This window comes from Peromyscus leucopus, chromosome 5 (assembly GCF_004664715.2).
Source record: "Peromyscus leucopus breed LL Stock chromosome 5, UCI_PerLeu_2.1, whole genome shotgun sequence".
Taxonomy (NCBI): Eukaryota; Metazoa; Chordata; class Mammalia; order Rodentia; family Cricetidae; genus Peromyscus; species Peromyscus leucopus.
The window spans coordinates 16,681,785-16,707,389 of NC_051067.1; the positions used below are offsets into that span (position 1 = coordinate 16,681,785).

Sequence of the window (25,605 nt, forward strand, 5' to 3'; positions counted from 1 at the left end):
AGGCCATATTGTGTTTTCCCCAAGGTCTTGGAAATCAGGATAAGTAAAGCATATTTAGATAACGCTAACAAATCTCATGGGAAGGTGGCAAAAAAACAAAAGGAGATATTTCAAAAAACAAACGAACAAAACAAAGCGTGAGAGGCACAGTCCCAATGCATCCTGGGAAACTATTTTTCTGAATGCTAAAGAAGAAAAAAGCTCATAAATAGAAAGAAAAGTCATGTGGCTTTCTCTGTTGTATTCAGTTCAGGACCACAGCGTGTGGGGCAGTACATCATATTCTGAGCAGGTTTCTCCCTTCAATTAGTCTTCTCTGGCATGGCCCTCACAGACACACTCAAATGTATGCCTAATTAATGTCCCATGCATTTTTAATCCTATCAAATTGGCAATCAGAATTAACCATCACACAAAAGTATCAGTAGATCTAGCTAATATATCTTAAAAGTTTCTTTAAAATCCAAATCTCAGAGACTGGGCATTATTATAGCACACGCCTTTAACCCCAGACCTTGGGAGGCACAGGCAGGTAGATCTCTGAATTCAAGGCCAGCCTGGACTACAGAGTAAGATCCTGTCTCAAAAACAAAACAACCAAAAACCACACCAAGGGATAGAGCATATATAAGTCCCCTGGATTCAAACCCCAGCACCAGAGAGATAAAGAGAAGAAAATGATCCATCTCTCAAAATAGCCAGCAGCATGCTACTCTGGTTTCCTAGAATGACAGATCAACAGAGCTGGGAAAACATTCAGGAGGAGTTGTTTCAGCACCTATTTATAGATGAAGGCCCTGAGACCCACGCAGATTGAAGGGCGCACAGGAGCATGAACTAATCTCTCAGAGCCGATTCCATGACTTTCAGCTTCATTTTATGAAGCCTGCTTGTAATTTTAAAATGACAGTAGTTAAAACAATTTCTGACCAGTTTATCTACAGATATTCCTTGCCAGTTTGCTATCCTAGGTGATTTTTTTAAAGTAGTGAGTCAAGATAGTAATATAGAAATTTAATTCCCCCAGAAAACATAATAGTAACAACCATAATTATACATATGGATATAGTATATGCATATAAAATTACTTTCTTGCCCTACAGTGCCAAATGTGTTGCCTGGATTCCTCATCTGCCTTCTACACTAAAATCTAAATTAAAAGCAGTTTCAGTCTTTTAAGAAAATGCTCTTTAACACCAGCCCCTAGAGACAGATATCCAGATAGGCTCATACTCACACCACAGAGCAAACACTCCTCCTCAGGGCATGCTAATACAGTTGATTTAGCCCTTCTGGAATATAGTACCTATATCAAACATCATATGACTGTCTTGGCTGCACACACCTGTAGTCACAGCATTTGAGAGGTGGAATCAGGAGGACCAGGAGGCTCAGATCATCCTCTGCCCATAATGAATTTGAGACCAGACTGGGCTACAAGAGACCCTACCTCAAAATGATGATGACGATGAGCCACGTATGTCATCAGACGTACATAGTCCCAGTTACTTGAGGGCTAACTGAGAGGTCACTAGAGTTCATGGACAACATGGTGAGACCTAATAGCATTAAAAGAGAGAAAAAGGGGGAAAGGAGATGGAAGGGGGGAAGAAAGGTAATATACACCATACACACACGTAGGCATCTTTTCAACTATTGTTAAGATTTGTTTATTTTACATATGTGTGTATGTGTATAAGTATGTACACAATGTGTGCACTGCCTGCAGAGGCCAGAAGATGGCGTCAGATCCCCTAGAATTGGAGTTAGTGGATACGGTTGTGAGCCTCCGTATGGGTGCTAGGAACCAGACCCAAGGTCCTCTGTAAAAGCAGCAAGTGCTCTTAGCTGCTGAGCCATTCCTCCAGCCCTGACCTTTTTGTTGTTGTTGTTTTTAGTTTAAAAAAAAAAGAAACGCTACTGAGAAGTGACACAAAATTCTGCTTGCCAATAATTGGTCCAACTGGACACAAGATCAGAAATGCAACATCAGAAAGCAAAAAGCCAGAAACAGAGAATAGAATAAACAATAACTAACTATACCTTTCCTGATTGAATACACAACAGGTAATAAAGTACCAAAAGTTTAATCCTAAAATGAACAAGGGTAAAGAAACTGAGTCAAGAACCAGCTTGGGGCATTCTTGCTGTGGAACACTTGCCTGGCATGTGATCCTCAACTACACACACACACACACACACACACACACACACACACACACACACACACACAAATTAAGAACACCGTTGGGGGCTGGAGAGATGGCTGAGTCAAGAGCATTTGCTGCTCTTGCAGAAGACCTGAATTTGGCTCCCAGTACCCAAGTCACACAGCTTACAACCACCTGTAATTCTAGCTACAGGGGATCTGATGCCTTCTTCTGGCCTCCTAGGGAAGAACAATGTACTTGAGGATGACCTTGAACCATTGATCATCCTGAGTGCTAGAATCACAGGCATGTGCCACCATGCCCAGATTATGCATGTGGTGCTGAAAACCAAACCCAGGGCATGGTGTATGCAGGGCATGCTCTCTACTAATAGAACTATAACCCCAATTCAACTTCTGAGATTCCTTCTAATCTTACACAAGCCATTCTAATCATACATGCCCCTGGCATCAGCAGTTTTCCTTAGCCTCAAAGGGAAATCCCACACCCCCTTTCTTGAATCCTTGACTCTAAAGCCAGAATCACATGGCTGAAGCTGCCGAGTTCTGCTTGTTAGAACTGGAACTTGGCCCCCTCATTCAAATATGTTTTCACCAGTTTTCTGTTTCCGATGGTTTTCCTCACTGCTTAAGCTTTTAATTCCTTTTTATACATTGGAAGCTTAACTGGGTGGGATCTTGCCCTGAGGCCACCACTCCCTTTATTCCATTTAGCATCAGGCTTTTCTTTAAACTTTGTATCTCCTTGAGCACTGGACTTGACTCCATTACACTTCCTGGTATTTCTTTTCTCCTCAAACTGTACATTTTGTATTTTTCCTTGCTCAACTTGCTCCTTTTCATTATAGATCTGCATAAGAATAACCATTAATAACCATATGACAGTGTCAATACCAGGCTGTCTTGAAATCTCCTCTGTCAAAGCTATTAATCCAAAACAGCTTCAGGCAAATTTTCTGGACAAGGGCATAAAGCAGCCACGTTCTTCACCAAAATATCACAAGAATGATCTATAGGCCACTTTACTATTATTCTTCCCTGAAATCTCTTGAACCGGACAATCGTCATCTATATTGCTCTTAGCACCATTGTCTTCCCTGCTCCTACAAGTATGGCCTATTAAGCCCCCCTTAAAGCATTCAACTGCTTTCCTAATCCAACGTCCCCAAATCCACATTCTGCCAACAAGAAGCACAGCCAGCCCTGTCACAGCAATACCCCAGTCCCTGGTACTAATTTCTGTCTTAGTCAGTGTTCTATTGCTGTGAAGAGGCACCATGACCACAGCAACTCTTATAAAGGAAAGCATTTAATTGGAGCATGCTTACAGTTTCGGAGGTTTAGTCCATGATCAGCACGGCAGGAAGCATGCGGTACACAGGCAGAGAAAGAGCTGAGAGTTCTACATCTGGATCCACAGGCAGCAGGGAGAGACTGATGTTGGGCCTGGCTTGAGACTTTTGAAACTCCAAAGCCCACCCCAGTGTCACACTTCCTCCAAAAAGGCCACACCTACTCCAACAAGACCACCCTCCTAATTCCTCTCAAGCAGCACCACTCCATAATGACCAAGCATTCAAATATGAGTCTACGGGGTCATTCATATTCAAACCACCACACCATAGCCCTAGCTTTTGAAGTTAGGACCAAGTACAAGAGGGCTCTACATTGGTACCATTAGTAATACTAAAATTGATATTTTTTCTCTTAAAATATAGAACAATAATATTTGTAACATTCAAATATGGAAGTGTTAATTTCAAAACACTTTACAAAAAGGAATGACTCTTGGTTGTAGAGTTTTTATTTTGCTTTATCTTACAGCATCTAATCCCAAATAAGGTCATTCTTACTAATTAGTTGAGATAGGGCATCACAAGCACTCTTAATCATTCAGACTTAATAGGAAACATCTTTGTATGTTTCATTTATTATTATCAATTGGGGGGAAGGGTTCAAGGCAGGCTTTCTCTATGTAACAGCCTTAGCTTAGAATTTGCTTTGTAGACCAGGCTGGCCTCAAACTCACAGAGATCCATCTACCCTTGCCTCTCAAGTGCTGGGATTAAAGGCGTAAACCACCACACCCGGCTTTTTGTGTGTCTTACATAACATGGAAAATAGTGTATTTTCCTCTTTAAGAATGGAAAATGTGAAATTTGAAACAGGATTCCTAGGCTGAGCATGTAGCTCAGTGGTTAGAGTGCTGGCCTAGCATGGAAGAGGCTCTGAGTTTGGTCCCCAGCTCTATAAAGTAAAAAATAAAAAAATAAATAAAAATTTCAAAAGTTTCCCTTTACCTTTTGACAAAAGGAAGAATTTGTAGCAAGTCACTTAGGCCCAAAATACTTTATATTTAAATCACACCGATTGTGCTGTTAGAAAAGCTACATTTGAGACCTGGTGAATAAAAAAAAAAAAAAAAAAAAGAGTCCTGATTAGTTAGCAGTCAACTGGGGTAGACATTGGAATGCATATTGTATAACTAGATTCCTCTCTCCTCTACAAATGATGACTGCCTCTTCCTCCACTTAAAGTAAAGAAAGGATACTCTTGCTTTTCTATCGTCTGCAGAGCTCACTTTAGAAGGCCATGTGTGAAAGGAAGCCTTTATATTTGCATATACCTAAAGTTTCTCAACTGTGTTGCAAAGATCTGATTTTAAAAGTCATTAAACACATTCAGGGCAGAAGATGATGCCAAGCCATAAATTACATATACCGGTCATTATTTCAGAAAATGTGGACATAATGTGACATAATTCCTGCTTGTCTATGTGTTTTTTCCATGAACACTGTACAAACCAGCACTGGACCCAGAGACTTTCTCAACTGCAGCTGTTTGCAACTAACTTGAATCATTATAACTGAAAAGGCCTCTTACATGATTGAAACCCAAAGCACAGTGTAGGGCATTGTCCATTCATCAACATTATAGAGAAGCAGGGATTTGTTTTGAAAATAAAGGTCTGCCTAAAACCCAAGTCATTAAGTCAGAAACTAAATTAAAGCCTGATAGTGGTGAAATAGGAGCTTAGAAAGAACTGGAGAAAGGGGATCATTAAAGCTTAAGTTTTCTAACTACCTATGTTAACCAAGGTAACCTTAAATTAGAAGCATTTTTCTCCCTTCCAGGAAAACTGTCTCGTCCACACAATTAAAGAGTTAGATGAGAGAAATGAATCCCAAGCAGAAGGGCATGTCAGATTACCTAGGGGGCTTTGCCACACACACATACCCATCCATATGGCATATCTACTAAACCAGAAGGCTTTGGAAGTATTCTGAAAATATTCCAAAGAGGGGTTCTGAAGCTTCTAAAAATCTCTTTAATCTCTAAGTGCCCACATTAATTAATGGACCCAATGAGGAAAGAGATCTGTGGCACTGAATAAATAAAGCCCTGAAAACAATAATAATTTACTGATTACATGGTGGTCTTGTGGTAAGAAAGAGCCACATGTGGCCTCCATCTTGGTATACAGCTGTTAGGAAAGCTTCAACAGTAGACTTGTATTTCACAAGTAGTCCTCTGTAGAAAGGAGAATGGGCCCTGGCCTGTGTCCACTGGTACTTCGACAAGGCTTTCCTCCAACGTTTCTGTACTTGTGAGTTGCCTCTTACCCTTGCAATCAAGGTCGCCCAGCTCACATAGTATCTGCTGCCTAATGCCAGCTGGTACAGACCAGGACTGCTCAGGGTTCCACCATGTCTTTCTCTCAACCAGCATTTTTAGAGACTGTGACTCTAGCATGCAAAAACACATATATCACTGTAGCTCAGTGGTTCTCAACCTTCCTAATGCTACAACCCTCTAATACAGTTCCTCATGCTGTGGGGACCCCCAACCATAAATTTATTTTCTTGCTACTTCATAACTGCAATGTTGGTACTGTTATGAATTGTAATTTAAATATCTGATATGCAGGGTATTGGATATATGACCCCCAAAGGGGTCTTGACACACAAGTTGGGAACCACTAGTCTAGCCTGTTGATTTGTTACTCTTTTCCATGTCTACTTGCTTCAATAATTTTACTGCATGTACATTTCAGGTGATAATTTTGGTAAATGTGTATTTTAAATTTCTGAACTATATATTGATGTTAATAAATGAAAATATTAAACTTAATTACACAATAAGGTTATAGTTTTATAGTAGGCAAATGAGTTAAATAAAAATCAATTGAACAAAGTTAAAGCTATAATGACTAGATCATTTATTCATGGTAATTAGCAAGCCAGGAACATGTAAGAATAAGGTATAATAAAACTTGGAACTAAATTTAGCTGTAAGCAATATCTTTTAACTGCATAATCTCAGTAGGCTATTTTTGAAAAAAGTATTTATGGTGAGATATACAAGATTCACAGCCAGTAGGACTCAGTAACTTCAATATGTAAGCTTGCTCTGTGATGAATACTTTCAGTTGTCAATTTGACTGTGAGGGTGTTTCCAGACAGGATGGGAAGGAGAAGGTAAGGCTACCCTGAACGTGGGTGACATCATCTCAAGAGTTGGGATCTTGAAACTCAACAGAAGGCAAAAAGAGGAAAGAAAGCTGAACAGAGACATGGCTCTGCTTTCTGATCCGCCTAGATGTGAACAAGCAACCTTTCACTGCTAAGGACAGAGCGGTCCCTTGAACAAATGTGCCAAAGTAAAATTTCTTTTTCTCTCTTAAGTTGCTTCTCGTCAGGCATATGGGCAAGGAAGGAAGAAAGCAACTAATACCTCCTCCAAAGTGAAATCTGGAGATTCGGTGTCATCTGAATAAAAACAAAAGGGTCACAAAATTAATTCAAAAACTTGTAGGAAGTGAGTCATATTGAGCTGGGAGAACCCTACCCGTACCAACCCAAACCTGCCTCTACCAACATAGTTAATTAAGTCCTGGATAGAATGCAAGTAAATGCTTTTCATGAAAAGCAGGGCAAAAGACTAGGCAAAGGAATCCCCCAGGAAGAAAGAAGAACTTCAAAACCTACAATGCTGATTAGGAATTGAAACCCAGCAGACACATAATAATGGGATATTGACTTGGGTGTAGGACTTACCCATCACATGGACCTAGAATTAAGCCCTATGTATAAAATCAGGAGGGAGCAAGGACTAAAAAACCTTTCTCTGTTAAATGAAGCCACATAAAGCACCCCACTCACCCTGAGCCAGAACCACTGGGGAGAAATGAGAGATTTAAGGCTGTTCAGTGTACAAGAAAGACTTCAAATGTACTCTCAATTATAAGGCTGAAAACTAAGAAACCATGTAGCCCTTGACACATATTATAAAATGTGAGCCTGTACCATAAGAACATACACACCCTCTCCAACACAGGATACAGAAGCTCCCTGTGAAAAAGAGAATTAGCAGATAAGATAAAAGGAAGAATTGACACCATTGAAAGTAGCTGATACGGCACTAACAATGTTAACGCTTTCAGAACTCAGCAGTGTCTGTTTATAATTCCCAGCACTGGGGGCTGGTGGGAGAGGGGTACAGCAAGATCACAAGTTTGAGGTTAGCCTGGACTGCGTAGTAAGGTTCTCTCTCTCACAAAACAAAGCAAACGCTGAGCATAGTGGTATCTTAGTTAGGGTTTCTATTGTGATGAGATACCATGACCAAAAGGAACTTGGAGAAAAAAGGGTTTATTTCCCTCACAGTTCCATATAACAGTTCATCATCAAAAGCAATGAAGGCAGTAACTTGAGGCAGGAGCTGATGCAGAAGCCACGGAGGGGTGCTGCTTACTGTATGGCTTGTTCATCATGGCTTTCCATGTAACTTAGGACCACCCACAATGGGCTGGGCCCTCTAGCATCAATCACTAAGAAAATGCCCTACAGCTGTTACCTTATAGAGGCATTTTCTCAGTTGAGACTCCGTCCTCTCTGATGACTCTAGTTTGTGTCAAGTTGACGTAAAACTAGCCAACATAGTGGCCCATGCCATTAATCTCAGCACTTAGGAGGCAGAAGGAAGCCAATCTCTGTGGGGTGAAAACCAGCCTGGTCTACATAGCAAGTGCCAGGCCAGCCTGAGCTACATAGTGAAACCCTGTGTCTCAAGCAAAAAAAGAAAATAACGAAAACAACAACAACAAAAACCAGAAAACAAGGCCAACATCAGCAGGTAAAGGTGCTTGCTTCCAGGATATGAAACCCCAGCACTTGGCTGTTTGGACGAGCTGAGACTGCAAACCCGGGTTCAGAAAGAGATGCTTCCATGCATAAGGCTGAGAGCAATAGGGAGAGATGCTGGATGTCAACCTCCAGCCTCCACATACGCCTGCACAATCATACATGTACATACCCACACACATGTGCTTACACACATACAAACACACACACATCACATCACATACCTACATACACAAGAAAGAAAGGAACATTTGTCATAGGTAAAAATCAATAGCAGCAGCTGCATGGTGACGAAAGTCTGAAGCACTTTCTACTCATCCGGTTCCAGCACTCCTTCTCTTACCTACACTAAAGAGTCTGCTCGGTGCATTTAAAAGCGCACTGCTGCACACGGCCTTGCTCTCAGGAGTCTAAGGGCCCAGCAAGGACTTTCTCTAGAAGCAGAAAACACCGAGCCAGGTCTCCATGCCAAGCTAGAGCCTCTCTTCCATCCTACAGGACTCTAATCTCCTACTGGATCCAAAATTCTACTTCCCTGGAGTAAATTGTTGCACTGGTTCTCTGTCGTCGTAAATACTTTTGTGTGCGACGCACATACATTTTTCAAGTTGTAGGAACACATTGGAATTGTTGTTTGGATTGTCCCCTTGTTACTCGTTTACCATTAAAAGACTTGAATTGGATAGTATTGCAAATCCTGTGAAGATAATCTGGAAGCTAAGCATTTAAAGGCATTTTTAAGTCCCCAGATGCCGAAAAGAGGAATCTATTAATGTTGTTTGTTCTGGAGTTTGTTGGCTACAGGCACCATCCCTATTGTTTTACAGGAACATGCTTTTTCCTAAAATTGATCAGTGGCAGAGCAGAAATGGTAAACCATTTATCTCAGCCTTTCATTGCTGCTGTGATTCTCTGGAAGCAGAAGAGAAATGTCTTGTGTGCTTATTACACAGAGGCATTATGTCAGATCATTTCCCCAGCTGTGGAACAGATTGCAAAACTCATTTTAAAATTTCCAAATGCATATTTAAATTGATTAATTAAAATGCTCCTAGCATTACTTTAAAGAAACAAAAACAGTAATCTTAGTGGCATTTCGATGGATAAGTTCACATGACAGTCACTTCTGCCCTTCCTTTCTATTCTCTTCTCAGTCATACATCACTGAGAAGCCATTTGTGATTATTAAAATAAGCAAGCAGTCCTCACGTGGTACAATAAAAACATTATCAGTTTTCTCTGCTGCTGCTGCTGCTGCTGTTGCTGCTGCTGCTGCTTAATTTTATGTATCAACTTGACTAGATGAGGAGATACCCAGGTTGCTGGTAGAACATGCTGGATATGTCTGTAAAGGTATTTCTAGATGTTAGCATGTGAATTAGTACAGCAAATAAAAAGCATCCAGAGCAAAGCATTCTCCACCTGCTGCAGGCTTCAACTGAAGAGAAAAGCAAACCATGGCAAATTCTCCTCCTTCAGCTGAGACATCCATCTTCTCCTGCCTCGGACACTGGAGTGCCTGGGTGTTGGGACTTTAGACTGGACTGAATTACAGTACCGACTGCCTGGTCCTCCACTTGCCATCATAGATCAGGGGTCTTCTCAGCACCAATACCTGTGTGAGCCATTTCCCACAATAAATCTTCCCATACATATGACCAGGGATATCCCATTGGCTCTACTGCTCTCAAAATCTCAAATTATATATGGTTTGTTCTTTACTTGTCTTTGGATTAGATTCAGGACAGTTGTCATGACTTTTCTGATCATCAGAGACTCTTTAAGCCATTCCAAGTCAAAAATGTCAATCACAGTTCTGTTGCCGATGCACCCAATCTAAGGCAGCCCCTACTCTTCCAACTTGATGTAAAGGACAGCGTCTGCCCTCCTCCTCCAGCCACAGCCTGATGTGTGCTGCTTCCTGTATCAGGGAAGGTGGACATGGAAAGGCTCCCCTTTCCACATTGCTCATCTAGGTCCCCCAGTTTCTGATACTAATCTCTTATCTGGGAATAAGGGAGGAGGAGGAGCCAGACTCAGTGATGTATTCCTTTGATACCAGTACTTGGGAGGCAGAGACAAGTGGATTTCTGTGAGTTTGAGGTCAGCATGGTCTACATAGGAAGTTCCAGGCAAGAAAGAGCTGCATAGTGAATATATATATATATATATATATATATATATATATATATATATATATATGAAGATGAGGGAATAATCATCAAGTTCTCTCTTGACTAACACAGATGCAATGATCCAAGGCAGGCTGTGATCTGGGTGTGTGTGAATTTTAGGGATTGAAGCCAGATCCTCACATATTCAAAGCATACATTCTATCACTCAGAGGTACAGTACCAGCCCTTAGTGGACTTTTTTTTATAGCTTTTCCATGGAGTAGGATATTGATGATGGAGATGGAGAGTGGTGAAGCAGGGAACCTACTCCATCCTCATCAGTAGGGGTGTGTCACCAGCAGAACCTTTTTGTGTTGATGGACATCTACTGCACTTTCCTCCATTTACACTATTGTGGTATAGGTGGCCCCCTTAACCATGACTTGAGATTACCCCAGGCTAGCTCACTCTCCATCATTATCTATCTTTGAGAGCATCCTTGTGCTCTAGTCTATCAAACCATGGAACAATGTGCTTTCTTTCTATTGCTCTGCCATCATGGGAACCAGCACACAGGCTCTTGTTAACCTCCTCAGACATAAACCATAGATCCACTATTGCTATGGAATAATCCTTCTGTACACTGTGAAAACATGTTGTTTTTACTGTTAATAAAAAGCTGATTTGGCCAATAGCTAGGCAGGATTTTCTGAGAGGATGATGGGAAAGAGTCTGAGGAGTCGAAAACCAGACAGGAAGAAGCAACATGGGATGCTCATATAAGGTAAATGAGCCTCTGGACAGCCCATAGATTAAAAAGAATTGAGTTAAGTTGTAAGAGCTGGCTGGAGACAAGCCTAAGCTATTGGCCAAGCATTTATAATTAATAATATGTCTCTGAGTGATTATTTGGGAGCAGCTGCCAGGACACAGAGAAACTCTGACTACATACTATGCCTCTCAGTCTAGAGGGCACACAGCAAATACTCCAAGTGACCAACATAATCTCTTTACACTTAAATAAGGAAATACCTCTCATCCCTTTCTTATGGTGCCAGGGTGTAGGGGGAAAACTCGAGTTCTCCAACTCTCTAAAAACCACCTCCTAATTATTATTTTCTTGGCCTCTCTAACCTTTATCAGATGGAAGTGGGCAATGAGCTGGCTGATTTCTGAATGATGCTTAACTCATGTCCTTGTGTTTCCTCTTCCAGGTCTATAATGTGTTCTTACCTCACTTTGGGCTGTGAAGTCTATCTTGGGCTACAGCCAACAGGGACACTAAAAAGATTTCTAATATAAAGTTGCATGCTTATTACCATCATTTGGTTCATTGTCTTCTCAGTTAAAAATTTTTTTTTAATTCTGTTGGCTAGAAAGTTCCTGGAAACAACACACAGAGTTTGAGCATCAATAATCCCAAATGTGCTGTGGATATCGCTCTATATAAATAAAACACTGATGGCCAGTGACCAGACAGGAAATATAGGCGGGACAAGGAAAGAGGAGAATTGGGGAAACAGGAAGAAGGGGAGGGAGACACTGCAGCCACCGCCATGATAAGCAACATGTAAAGACACCGGTAAGCCACCAGCCACGTGACAAGGTATAGATTTATAGAAATGGGTTAATTTAAGATATAAAAACAGTTAGCAAGAAGCCTGCCATGGCCATACAGTTTATAAGTAATATAAGCATCTGAGTGATTATTTTATACGTGGATTGTGGGACTGCAGGGCTTGGTGGAACCTGGAGAGAAGCCCTCCAGCAACACAAATGCTCCAAAAGTCAAAACTCTGAATATTAACATGACATCACAAGTGCAAAATTCCATTTCTTACTTTATAATGAAAGGTTGCAGTTAAAACCCAGGTGCATTAAAAATGCCATATAAAAATACCTTCAAACTAGTATGTCAAGCATATGTCTCTAAGTGAATTTCATGTTTAGACATAGGTCCCATCCCTAAGATATTAGCTGGGCTTTTTTTTCCTGTCTTCATTATGAATTTGAATATTGGAAGACCTGAAATATTTCTTGCCCCATTCATCTCAGAGAGAGAATATTCCACCTGTCACCCAGGATAGGCTTACATTCCAACTCTGAGGAAAAGGCATGCCCAAGAGCTAGGGATACTGACGAGGGTTAGCAGTTTAGTTGGAATCACAGAGGAACAGAATTCACAGACAGAGTCAGAACCCCTCCCTCTGTCCCTTCCACCACACTGAAGTCTTGTTTTCATTCTCCCAGCCAGGGTTCCTCTTCTACAACAACACACAGTTAGGAAGAGTTATCTCCTCTCCGTCACCTGTCATAGCCAGTCAGTCCCTGAGTCCTGTTAACTCTATTTATACAACAACTCTCCAGCTAGCCTCTCCTCCCATACCCTCTGCTTTTGCTTTCATTCATAGGCCTGCTAATTTTAACCCGTGCTTTTTTAAGATAGGAAAGCGGATTAGACCTATAACCCAACGAGAAACCATCAGTAGAGGAGAACAGTTGGAAATGTCAGAGAGGGAAGACAAGCCATGAGGCTTAATGACAGAAGAAAAGATGGAAACTTAGGAAAAGGAGACAGTTCTGAAGGAAAGGTGAAACCTCACCATCTGAGAGACTTGTTTGGTAGTTCAGTCAACTTGTTATAATCAGATTTTCCTTCTTTTCTGAAATAGGCTAATGTTAGATGGCAATGTTTTAACACCCTTAATTGGCAATCTTAATTTTTCTTTGAAACAGGATTTTAGATCTTAGTATATATCCCAAGCTGGGCCTTGCACTCACTATTTTCTTCTTTGTTCATCTTCACATGCATCCATCCATCATCCATCCATTCTCTCTCCCTCCCTCTCTGCCTCCCCCTCCCCCTTTCCTCGCTGGTCCAAATGTACACACACACACACACACCTTTCCTCGCTGGTCCAAATGTACACACACTCACACGCACGCACGCACGCACGCATGCACGCACGCGCGCCATGGTGGGATATAGCTAAAAATCACATCAGCACCAGATCTTTGAAGGTTGAACTCTTCACACTAAACCAATGTTTCTTCCCCATAAGCACTCTGTGTCCCGTATTCTATGTCCCGTATTCTATGTCTTGTATTTTGTCACAATAACAAAAACTGACTTGGGCAAAAAGATTTCTCTTCCAATGTAGTCTAGGTATATACAATAAAGAAGATGGGGGCTAGAGATAGAACTAAGTTGGTAGTATTTACCTAGTAAGCACGGACTTGATTCCTACTACCACATAAACCTGGGTGTGGTAGAGAACACCTGTAATCTCAGCACTTGAAAGGAGTGGAGTCATGAGGATCCAAAGTTTAAGGCCAGTCTGGACTGGGGTGGGCTATATGAGCCCCTTGTGCCAAAAAGAAAGAAGGAGAGAAAATATATACCTTTCCCTGCTCTCATCTGCTTCTTGCTATCTCTTTCCTCTGCAGTGGTAAAGCAAATCACAACTATTTTCAATGTTTCCTTCTCCTTCCATCTGGGCATGGAGTTAGCCAGAGAGGTCAATAACATGTGATGGAGTACATCATAACTCCTAATTCTAGACTAACAGTGATGATTTCTTTAAGGCAGAGTGAACAGATTACAGATCTTAGGTATACTCATATAGCATTAATCAAGCAGATTAAATGACAAAACCCAAAGCAACAGGTTAAAATGCATTAATTCACAAAATTAAAGATATTACTGTTGTATTTTTCTCAGACCCAGTAAGAAATATTTTTACAAAGCAATGACTCTCAACCTTATCAGAGTAATGTTCACTTTTATAACAAATATTTTGTAAGGTACTTCTTTACTATCTGGAAATGGGATTAATAAAAAATATAGCCAAACATATACATATATATGCTCTCAAAATACAAATATAGCATCTTAACTATAATATCAAGGTATATGAGACTCAATTTTAACACAGCAATTATCAGTTTCTTGTCTTGTTACCATGACAACACCTGACAAGGCAATCTAAGGAAGGAAGAGTTCCTTTTCAGTCAAGGTTGATAATGTAGTCCATCACGGCTGGGACCACATGATGGCAGGAGCATGGGGCATATCATCACATGGTCACATTGCTTCTGCAGTCAGGAAGCAGAGGGAGATGAATGCTGGTACTCAGTTGATGTCTCCTTTTTTTTTTTTCTTTAATCCAGGACTGCAGTGTGAGGGATGGTGCCACCCACATTTACAACACAGACACCTGCACACATCTGCATAGACATACCTGGTCTTCTGGGCAGTTCCAAATCCAGTCCCATTAACAATGACGATGAGCTACCGTGTGGCATGTGTTTTAATTTGTAACTGTTCTCAAAGAGCAGCATTAAAAGACAAGAAAACTTCTTAGGCTGGAAGGAGACATTACACAGTAGAGCAGTGGTTCTCAACCACTCATGACCATTTATGGCTCAAACAACCCTTTCACAGGGGTCACCTAAGACCATCAGAAAACACAGATATTTATTATGATTCATAACAGTAGCAAATCTACTGTTGGGGGGTCACCACAACATGAGGAACTACATTAAAGGGGTGCAGCATTAGAAAGGTTGAGAACCACTGCTCTAGATACTTGTGTTTAGAGAGCAGTGAAGAGTACATTAATTAGTCATCAATAGGTGTCTAGTACATCCTCAAATTTCTGAAAATTATAAAGAAAAAATTTTAAACATTTGATTATTATAGGGGGATCCACTTTATCTTGGAAACACATTAAATGTGGTTGTTTCTAAGTATTAAATCAATGCCAGGTGGTTGAGTTCCATTGAATGCATCTAAGATGAAATATACAAATATATGAAGGCCTTATAAAGTCTTTTCAGAATTAGGAAATATCTCAGAATCCCCAAATGTGCATTATGGTGATATCTTGTTTGTGCTCTAACAAATAAAGCTTGCCTGGAGATCATAGTGCAGAGCTAGCTACTAGAAGCCAGGTAGTGGTGGCACATACCTTTAATCCCAGCACTTGGGATCAAAGGCATTTGATCCCAGCACTTGGAAGGCACATGTTAATTCCAGCACTTGGGAGGAGGAAAAAGGAAGTGATATGGCTGGATGGAAAGAGGAAGTGATAAGACAGGGTAGAGACAGGAGCTCGCCCCTTTCAGTCTGAGGATTCCTAGAGGTAAGAATCTTTCTGGTGGCTGACAGCTCTGCTTCTCTGATCTTTCATCTCTCACCCTGATATCTGAATCTGGGTTTTTATTATTAAGACCAATTAGAATTTGTGCTACAGTGCATAGCACCATCATCTATAGACCATACAGCATCTTGTACTCTTAGGGAAGTAGTGAGACATGTTAAAAGTAGTACATATCCTTGATGAAGGTGCTAACTTCTCTGGACGATAGCTCTATTTCTATTTAAAGAGGGTAATGGTTGCCTCTTTAGGGATCTGTAGTTTTTTTCCTTTGTGAATAAATGTTTTGCCTGAATATACATCTGTGTACCACATGCATGCCTGGTGCCCATAGAGGCCAGAAAGGCATCAGATCCCCTGGAACCAGAGTTACAAATGATTGTGAGCTGCCATGTGGGTGCTGGAATCAAACTCAGGTCCTCTGGAGGAGCAGCCAATGTTCTTATTTGCTGTTTCTCTAGCACCTGAAGATATTTCTTAATGAATATAAAGTACCTCAATAAATGGTAAATAATTGTGCTATGGCAAGAATATTTAAGTTTTATATGACTTCTCAAGGTTGGATTCAATCCTTTTAATGCCACATATCAATAAGTATTTTATAACTAGTAAGAAAAATATTAAACACCAAGACCTCAGGTCCATTACTACCTATTGAACTCATATATAAATTCATTTCAAGTGAACAATCTGGGAGATAAAGATTTTGAAGGATAGAAACATAAGGAATAGACTTTTAAAGGACAGGTCTCAATGAGGTAGAGGTCCAAAGAAAAGAAACAAGGATTATTTCCATGATTTCAGACTAAAAACTCTGCCCTAAAAGGCAGTCATTATCCTCTTTATTTAGAGCTGTGATTCAGAGAATTTAGCATCTTCATGAAGGATGCACACCACTTCCTGATGAGTGCAGAGTGCTGGATGACCTATAGACGATTGCAATGCACGTATTTGGGGCTATCTGAGATACAGCGTAATTCTGAAAAGTCATTATAAAGTAGCCATGTTAGTATAATTCAGCTCACACACACTTAATGTCCACATCAACTGTCCAAGATTGATGTAATGATAAGACAACTACCATATTTAAAGGAACTTAAAGAAGCTGAAGGCTATGCACCCTTGAGTGATTTGCAGATTCACAAAGCTTGCTCTTTCTACAGCCTATCTTACTCTCTTGCCCATCTTTATCTGCCTTGAGGCACCCTTTGTCTTTTGCCAGCCAGTTCAAGTAGTCCCCACCCAAGATAATGGAAGTCCTAGGGAGTTAGTTTCAAGTAGCTGGGTGCCTTTGTAAATGACCTACATTGTCGTTAATGCTATGTTGAGTTTCATTGGAAATCTCGCCGAGATTTGCAACCTCCTCAGCAGCCGTTGCTACCCTATTGAATTCATATATAAATTCATCTCAGGTATACAAAAATCCTCATTACTTTGAGAACTGGAAAGATGTAAAACTTAATGCCTAGTCTCAAAGATTGGATTATGGCAATGAGCACTTTGGTATTCATCTGCAGAGAAGAATGATTAAAATCGGGATGAATTCTGAAGTGCCCTTCCAGCTTTAATACCCTGTGACTCTATTATTTCTACATCCTTGAATCATTGAGAAATTAGCAAGGCACAGTGAAACAAGACAAATGATGCAGCCTGCATAGGGCTACGCTCTTTGTGACCAAAGGTACTTCTTAGAATACTGAGTTAAAAATGCAATTCCATTCTGCAACCTATACAAGTGTGTTCTAATTGATGGGAGGGGAAAAAATGTCAATCCAAAGTGCCAGCCATTCCTCTGTGAGCTAGCGTGGCAGAAAGAGAACGTGTGGGGTCAGTGAAGCATCGAGTTACAGACTAAATTAAAGGTCTGCAGAATGGTGGTAGGGTCTAATCATCCACAGTCGGAGGCTGCCAGAACTGGATCCACCGTTACTCTCAAGACTTGCAGAAGGCTGTGCACACAGCCAGCCAGGGGCCTCAAACATCTTTTTCTCTTCTTTTAAGGACTTCTAGTTCCAAAGAGATCTTTATGGAATTATTTTCTTGAAGGCCTTAGTTCTGTCAAATTAAAATTTCCATGAAAAGTGATCAAAACCTAGTGCTTAAATGTCCCACCACAGAGAAAAATATTGTGGTTTTGGGTTCATATTAAAAACATGTGTTACATATATAATTATGGAAGTCTCAGAACTAATGTGTACAACATACACAAAACCTTTGGGGAATAACTTTTGCCTCACCAATAGAACTTGTAGCATAACACTACGCTCTGTCTATAACCAAGCCATCAAAGGAGCGCTTGGCAAAGGCCAGCTAGCAATGGGTATTTTTGCATGTGCCACGATCAGCCCTCAGACAAGGATCCACAGGAATAAAGTGAGGTCAGTTTTGAAATTTACGGTAATTTTCAGGACTTGGTTGGGCTGAATCATGTGCATCTGCACTAGTTTTCCTTAGGGAAAGTTAATTTTAGAAAGGAGAGAAATTTTGCCAGGAAAACAATCACATTGGCTCAATAACTAGACAGCGTCGTTTCTCAAACATTCAAAAGGCTTCACGGCTTCACAGTCTCTAGTCTGTCCTTAATATTCTTGAAAGCAGGTACCAAGCATCATTCCTATTTCACCGTATCTCGTTCTATGAAAAGAAATAAGTGCTTTAACATCATATCTATTTGACAATATGTTAATTAGCCATTCCCTCAGCTCTTCAGAAGACACAAATACTCTCTTTCTCCGGATAGTTAGCCTCTGATGGCTTCACAGGTACTTAGAACGGCTCAGATACATAGAAGGATGCATGAAAATTAGCTGTTGTGCAACTGTGACAACATGCAAAGTTTACAGGACAGTCAGAGTAGAAGACCTGGGCTCACATAATCAGGGACATTAGCAGGATTTGGATCAATTTACACGATTGTTCCTTCTTTTGTTGCCTGGCAATTGGTCTGTCTGACTCTTTTGCCTTTAAGTAAGCAACAAGTGAACCAGCCAAAGGCCTGCATTCCATCCTTAACAAAAATCAAGGGGCAGTCACAGGAAGATTTTCTGATTCCCTGCAGGATAGACCTCCGCCCTTCCCAGCACGGAGTATTTATGAGGAAATGCTCACATTTTAAAAACGTGACATTTTAAATCTGGTCTCTTAGAAGTATGGCATTTTCCCCTAGTCCTGTATCTGAGTTTCCAAATAGATGCCCCTTCCCCCAGACTGCCATCCCAGAAGTGATGGCACGGCATCAAACCATCAGCTTTGGAGAACGGGGCTTTCTCCATGCAGGTCTTCTACTTTCAAGTGGAGAGCTGATGACGAGGAGCGAGGAGCGCACTCACTTCTGGCAGGATTTTTAGATATAAAGCACAGTTACATACACAACAGCCTCTCCCTCTGCCTCTCCCTCAGTTCCTCCCCCCTCTCCCTCCAGATCTGAATCAAGGGTGGGGCCTGAGTTTTTTCTTTTTTTTCCCAAGCTCCTGGATAAGAGATAGTGCTTCAAGGTCGAATAAACTTGTAGCAGTTGCTGTAGCCTTGAAAACATTGTTTAAACTGGGAAAGGGGGGGGGGGTAGGGTAGAGACTGGGGAATCCCAACTTGACATTCAGTGGAGACACAAAGATGAGGTGGTATGTTGCAATGACCTGATTCAAGAGTTGATATTCTTTCCAAAGTAAAGACAGTAATGAAAGGCGAGGGTAGGTTATGGAAGGTGAGGAATTGCAGTATTTTAGACGCCAACTTATTTCCAGAGCTTAGGGGCAATTAATGCATCTGTGTATCACACACCTGGAGAGGGTGGAAGATCTCATGCCACCCACTCGCTCTCAGCACCCAGTGTCTAGGGCGCCAGATTCCTGGAGCGGTCCTGGGAAAGAAGTGAAAGTGAGAGGTGGTGGCAGAGAGGAGGCAAAGGTCCCACGGGCCGCGGAACAGAAACCCAGAACGCGCCCTTGCCGCCAGTCACCCAGCACAGGGCGTCAGCTTGGCGGGAGGACCCCGGGAAAGGGCAAAGGAAGAAGGTGAAGAGGTGGCAGCCCCAGGGAGGTAGGAACGCACCCGGCACGCTTGGTCTCGCAGCTCCTGGGCTGCAAGGAGCCACTGCTTACCTTAGGGTCTGAGCCACAGCCTGAGACTCCCGGAGGGGCTGGGTTGTCAGTGTCTCCAGCCAGCGGCTTCTGGCATCAAAGGAGTTCCGATCTCCTAGCTGCCATCCCGGAGCTCGCTTCTGTGGCCTGCGGCCCTTGCACCTCGCTCCCTCGGCCGCGGGCGTCCGCCGAGCCTCTCCCCAGCTGTTTATTCCGGGAGCCAGGCCCCTCTCCGCCGCCTCCCTGCCTCCAGCGCGCGCGCACACCTCCCCCGGAGGCGCACTCACTCCTCGGCAAGCAGGCAGCGCGAGTGGTCCAGGAAATCCGGACGCGGAGCAACTTCAGAAAATCCGTTTAAAATCCTTCATCTTCGCGACAAGGTTCAAGGAACTATTTATCTCCACATCCCGCCTCCACTGAGTGTCTTCACCCCAGTTCCCAACGCTTGGTATTCTCCGTAAGCACTGTTCTGAGGCATCTATCTACATTTTTTCCAAAATAAACCTATCAGTGTTTTTAAAATGTAGACATCCCCTCTCTTTAAACTTAGGGTGCTGGGAGTTTGACTGGGTCTCAGGAGGGATATATTCAGCTGCACAAGTCAGGGCAAGTCTCCTTAGCCAGTACTATAGATGCATGCCACCTGTCAGGGCCAGGAGGAGCGCAGGATGGAGCCCTTAATTACTCTCTGGTTTTGGTTACGGAGTCTGTCCCATCCTCCTCTGACCCAGGAAAGACCCAGTTCTGAGGCTCCAATTCCAGGGAGAAGCAGATGGCTATACTCAAGGAAGAGAGTTCTAATGGAAGACGAACTCGCAATGAGTACAGCCTACTTAATAATACAGCAGATGAGAAAGGATGGGAAGCAGTCCAAGAAACATCACCTCTCACTAACCTGAAAGAGCCGAAAGTGACGTAAGCCCAGCGGGAAGGTGGAAGGCGAGATGTCAAATGGTATTCTAGTCATTTATTCACCTACCAGTACAATGCATATTTATGGAATAAGTTATTCATAGTCACGTTGTAACTCCAAGGCTGACCAGAATTAACTTGGTAACCAGTTTATACCAATGCCCTGGAATATACAGATGTCCATTGAAAGAGACTCCACATTAATTCCTTATCATTTCTAAATTTGTCAAATAGCTTTCTAATCTTAGGGCTTTGAAAGGAGGCAGTTACTAGAACTGTCAGATTTCTATATTGAGCAGGAGGTAGATACTGGGAGATGAAATCATCAAACATGTCATTGCAATTAGTTCTGGAGACTGAAGAGCTTATAAAGCATCTTTGCGGACAGGATGTGAAGGGTGAGTCAAGCGGCTCTTCAGTGCAGGTGCTATGACGAAGAACGCCCACAGAGGGCAGTATGACGGAGATCGAAGGGTCAGTGCGATTGGGCTGCAACAGTAGACAGAACCGACAGAAGGGAGAGTAACAAGAAGAGAAAGCCAAAAGGGAAAAATAACGTGGCAACTTAAGGAACTTAAAGTTCACCTCTTGGAGGTGAGAATACAAATGGTTGGGGAGAGCGGACTCAAGGCCAGAAGCGATCAGCCGAGAACAGATCATGCAGCGTTCCTGGGCCGTGTTTTTAAAAACTGCACTTTATTTCACAGATAAGGAGGGGCACCGACATATTAGCACAGGAATGTGATGTCAGGTTTTTATTTGAGAAAGAACTACTGGCTGTGGGCAGAGAATGAATCAAAGGAGGAGTGGGGGAGTACAGAAAGAACCCAGGAGAGTGCTACAAGGGACATTTAAAGCAGCAAATACCGACATACAAATCCTCCTGCCTTTGACGAATCCAGTTCCAGTCCCATGACACATCCTCAGAGAGGTAAGCCTTTCCTGGGAGGAAAGCATGGAGGGAGAAGGCTCAGGTGGGAAAGACAGAAATTAGAGAGAACATAGCCCTTTAAAACTAAGTGTCTTGTCGGGCGGTGGTGGCGCACGCCTTTAATCCCAGCACTCGGGAGGCAGAGCCAGGCGGATCTCTGTGAGTTCGAGGCCAGCCTGGGCTACCAAGTGAGTTCCAGGAAAGGCGCAAAGCTACACAGAGAAACCCTGTCTCGAAAAACCAAAAAAAAAAAAAAAAAAAACTAAGTGTCTTATTTATATAGTGATCAGTTCACTAGCTCAGGGATGAAAAGGGATGTTAGTGGGGACCAGAGAAATAGCTCAACAGGTAATGGTGCTTACAGTCAAGTTTGATAGCCTGAGTATGATTCTCCAACCCCACGTTAGGAGAGAATACTCCTCCAAGTTTTCCTTTGACTGGCATACATATGCACACACACAATACATAAAATGTAATCATCTTTTAAAGGGTTGATTTGTAACTGATCAGTGAAATAAGTTACAAGGAAATTTGGCACACAGAGTCACTTTGAGATTATATATGTGTGTGTGTGTGTGTGTGTGTGTGTGTGTGTGTGTGTGTGTGTGTATACATATATATGGACTGTGGTGCTTTGAAAGGAAATGGCCCCCAAAGGGAGTGGCACTTTGAAGAGATATGGCCTTGTTGGAGTGGGTATGGACTTGTTGGAGGAAGTGTGTCACTGTGGGGTGGGTTTTGAGGTCTCCTTTGCTCAGGCTATGCCCAATATATTAGACAGTTCACTTCCCGTTGTCTGTGAATCAAGATGTAGAACTCTCAGCTCCTTCTCCAGCACCATCTCTGCCTAAATTTCTCCATGTCCCACCATGATGATATGGGACAAAACCTCTGAAACTTAAGCCACTCCCTTAAATGTTTTCTTTTTAAGAGTAGCCATGGTCATGGGGTCTCTTCACAGCAATAGAAACCCTAAGGCATGGACTATAGATGTATATTTATGGAAAATCTTAATATATATGGAATATGAATATCTCAGTATCTTAAAGGTGTTTAAGATCCCCAGAACAACTAAATATGTGAATGTTTCAGTTCTTTTTATAAAGTGGTATAATATTTGCATATAACCCATTCATCTCCAACCCTATCCTTTTTTTTCTATTATTGTTTGTTTGTTTGTTTGTTTGTGGGACAGGGTCTGGCTATGTGGATCCTGATCCTCCTGCCTCCATATCCAAGGTGCCAACATTACACACGTGCACCACCGTGTCCATTTCCAACCCTCTAAATCATCTTTAAATCATCTCTAAATGACTTCAGGTAAACAGAATTACACTCTGTTATTTGGGGAATAGTATGCACATGTTCAATACAAAGGTCACCATCATAGCTTAAGCACATTTTTAACCTTTTTATTTGTGTGTGTATGTATGTATGTGAACATGCCATGGCATGAGTGTGGAGATCAGAAGACAAGTTGTGGGAGTCAGTTCTCTCATTTCACCATGCGGGTTCTGGGAACCAAACTCAGGTCATCAGGCATGGGAGCAAGTGCCTTAACCTGCCAAGACATCTCACTAGCCCTTAACTACATTTTTGGTTCATGGCTGGTTGAATCCCTGAATATAAAACCTGTGAGTATAGAACCCATGCATGTGTAGAGACAACTGTGGGTGCATGTACATACATGCACACGGACTCAGACATACACATGCACATGTGTATGGTGCATGTACGGAGAGACAGTGAGAAAGATTTGGTATAGTCACTGAAAGGGATGGACTCATATGCCAACAAGTCCTACAGTCCACTATCTCCAAGTTGAAGACCAAGAAAACTTGACAGAATTAAAAGCCCTGAGAGCCAGAAAGGATAGCAAAATGTCTAGGACTCAGGGCTACTAAGGACAGGAGATGGGTGTTTCAGTTTACAGCATGAACTCATCCTTACTTCCCCTTTTGATTCCATTCAGGTCCTCAGTGGATTGGTGTCTTACGTATACATTGAAGGGAATCATCTGTTTTCCAATGAAAATACTAATCTCTGGTTGAAGCATGTCACCAACATACCTAGAAGCAATGTTTAACTTTATATCTGAGCACCTCATAAAATTAAATATTGCCTTGTCTCGATCATCTTTCATCCCTGTAGTCTAGGATTCCTCTACTTAATGATAGAAAATATGCCCTACACCCCCTAACTTTATGTTTCAGAGGCTATGATCAAGTAGATTCAGTCAGTATGTCTCTCAATTTCATATTCCCAAAGAAACTAAGTACCTAACTGAAGTCAGAGTTGATATAAAACTGCCTACAAACTTCTTCCTCTAACCATACAGAGAGTAGATGTGGGATTGGAATAACGATAGAAGGTGCTGTTTTAGATAAATGTTTGGCCACCAGTCTTTGGCACTATTGGAAACTGGTGATGCTGTGGGAAGTCAGACCTAGTGGAAGCCAAGTCATGTCACTGGGTTGTAGTGATATTTTATTTGTGCACCCCAATAAAGCTTATCTGGGGACCAGAGGAAAAAGTCAGCCACTATATTAAATATAGAGGTCAGGCAGTGGTAGCACACACCTTTAATCCTAGCATTTGGGAGGCAGAGATTCATCTGGATCTCTGTGAGTTCAAGGCCACACTTCAAACAGAGCCAGGCGTGGCGGCACATGTCTTTAATCCCAGCACTAGTTAACCATAGAGGTCTGGAGGTCAGTACAGACAGACAGGAAGTGATAGAGCTGGGCAGAAAGAGGAAAGTGATGTAGCTGTGCGGAGTGAGGAAGTAAGATGGCAGGGCACAGAAGGGTATATAGGTGTGAGTACACAGGAAGTGGCTCTCTCTTGGGCTGAGGATTTCCTAGTGGTAAGAACACGGCTGGCTTCTTTCTGCATCTCTGATCTTTCATCTTTCACCCCAATATCTGGCTCTGGGTTTTTTATTAACAAGACCGTTTAGCAATTCACCTTACACTGGGTACATGCCCTTGAAGGGGCTATTTGGACCTCAGCCTTGCTGCTTCCCGGGTACCAAGAGATGAATGCTTCTTTTTCACCAAGCCCCTACTCTGGTGCCCTGCTTCACCACAAGTCCCCCCCCCCCCAAAAAAAAAAAAAACAAACAAAAAATGGATGAAAATCTCCAAAACTGTGAGCAAAAAATAAGCCTTTTAAAAACTCATTTATCACCAGGAGGGGTGACACAAGCCTTTAATCCCAACACTTGGGAAGCAGAAGCAGGCAGATCTCTATGAGTTTGAGGCCAGGCTGGTCTACAAAGAGTCCCAGGACAGCCAGGGCTGTTACACAGAGAAAGCCTGTCTCAAAAAAAAAAAAAAAAAAAAAAAAAAAAAAAAACTCATTTATCTCTGGTATTTGTTACAGTCAGAAAGCTGACCACCACAGAGTGAGGAGACGGGGCAGTTTTTCAACAAAGTGTACTCTAGAAAGACAACTCATTCGATGTTTACCATAAAGACAAAGATGTAAATAATTAAAATGTAATTTCACAAGGAATAACAAAAATATGAAGATAGATGAGCACAGTGTAGGCAAGAAGGGAAGGTGTTTTGGCCGCAGAGACTTGAGGGATGCTTCACTAGGAAAAACAGTGCTTGGATTTTAAGAATCTGCTGGTGTCAGATATGTAGCTAGTCTGAGAGACTGACAGGACTATTCCTTGTTTGGTGGACTCACTTTTTGGTAATCCAGAGAAAAGATAAAGCTTCAGGGAGAGAGACCAGTAAAGAAACACTCAACAGTTTAATTGAGATCGATGATATGGCCTGAAAGAAAACAGAATGGACGTGAGAGCTGTTTAGAGGTGTAGAAGCCAAATGACCCAAGGAGTTGAAAAGCAGGAAAGGTCAAGTCTCGGCAACATGGTGGTCAACAGTGAGATTAAGTGAACCAGTAAAAAAGGGAGAGATTTGCCAGAGAACAGGGCTCCCCTCTAATGTTGAACTTCAGCTGCTGGTGAGATACAGAGTGAAGGCAGCCAATAGGCAGTCGAAAATACATTGTGTGTTAGTACGAGACCAGCACGGAGGAAGTTGCTGCAGTGGTTTGAAATAGAATGACCCCTATACAGAGGGGCA

General features: G+C 42.0%; 1 protein-coding gene across 1 annotated transcript in view; it reads right to left on the reverse strand.

Moving 5' to 3' along the window:
• The window catches only part of Rnf144b (ring finger protein 144B), a 153,338-nt gene extending 133,432 nt beyond the window's left edge, over positions 1 to 19,906 (reverse strand). Inside the window, exon 1 of the mRNA XM_028867673.2 lies at positions 19,687 to 19,906. The gene's annotated coding sequence lies outside the window, so the exon portion shown is untranslated. The remainder of the gene's footprint in view (positions 1 to 19,686) is intronic.
• Positions 19,907 to 25,605: the final 5,699 nt, after the last annotated feature.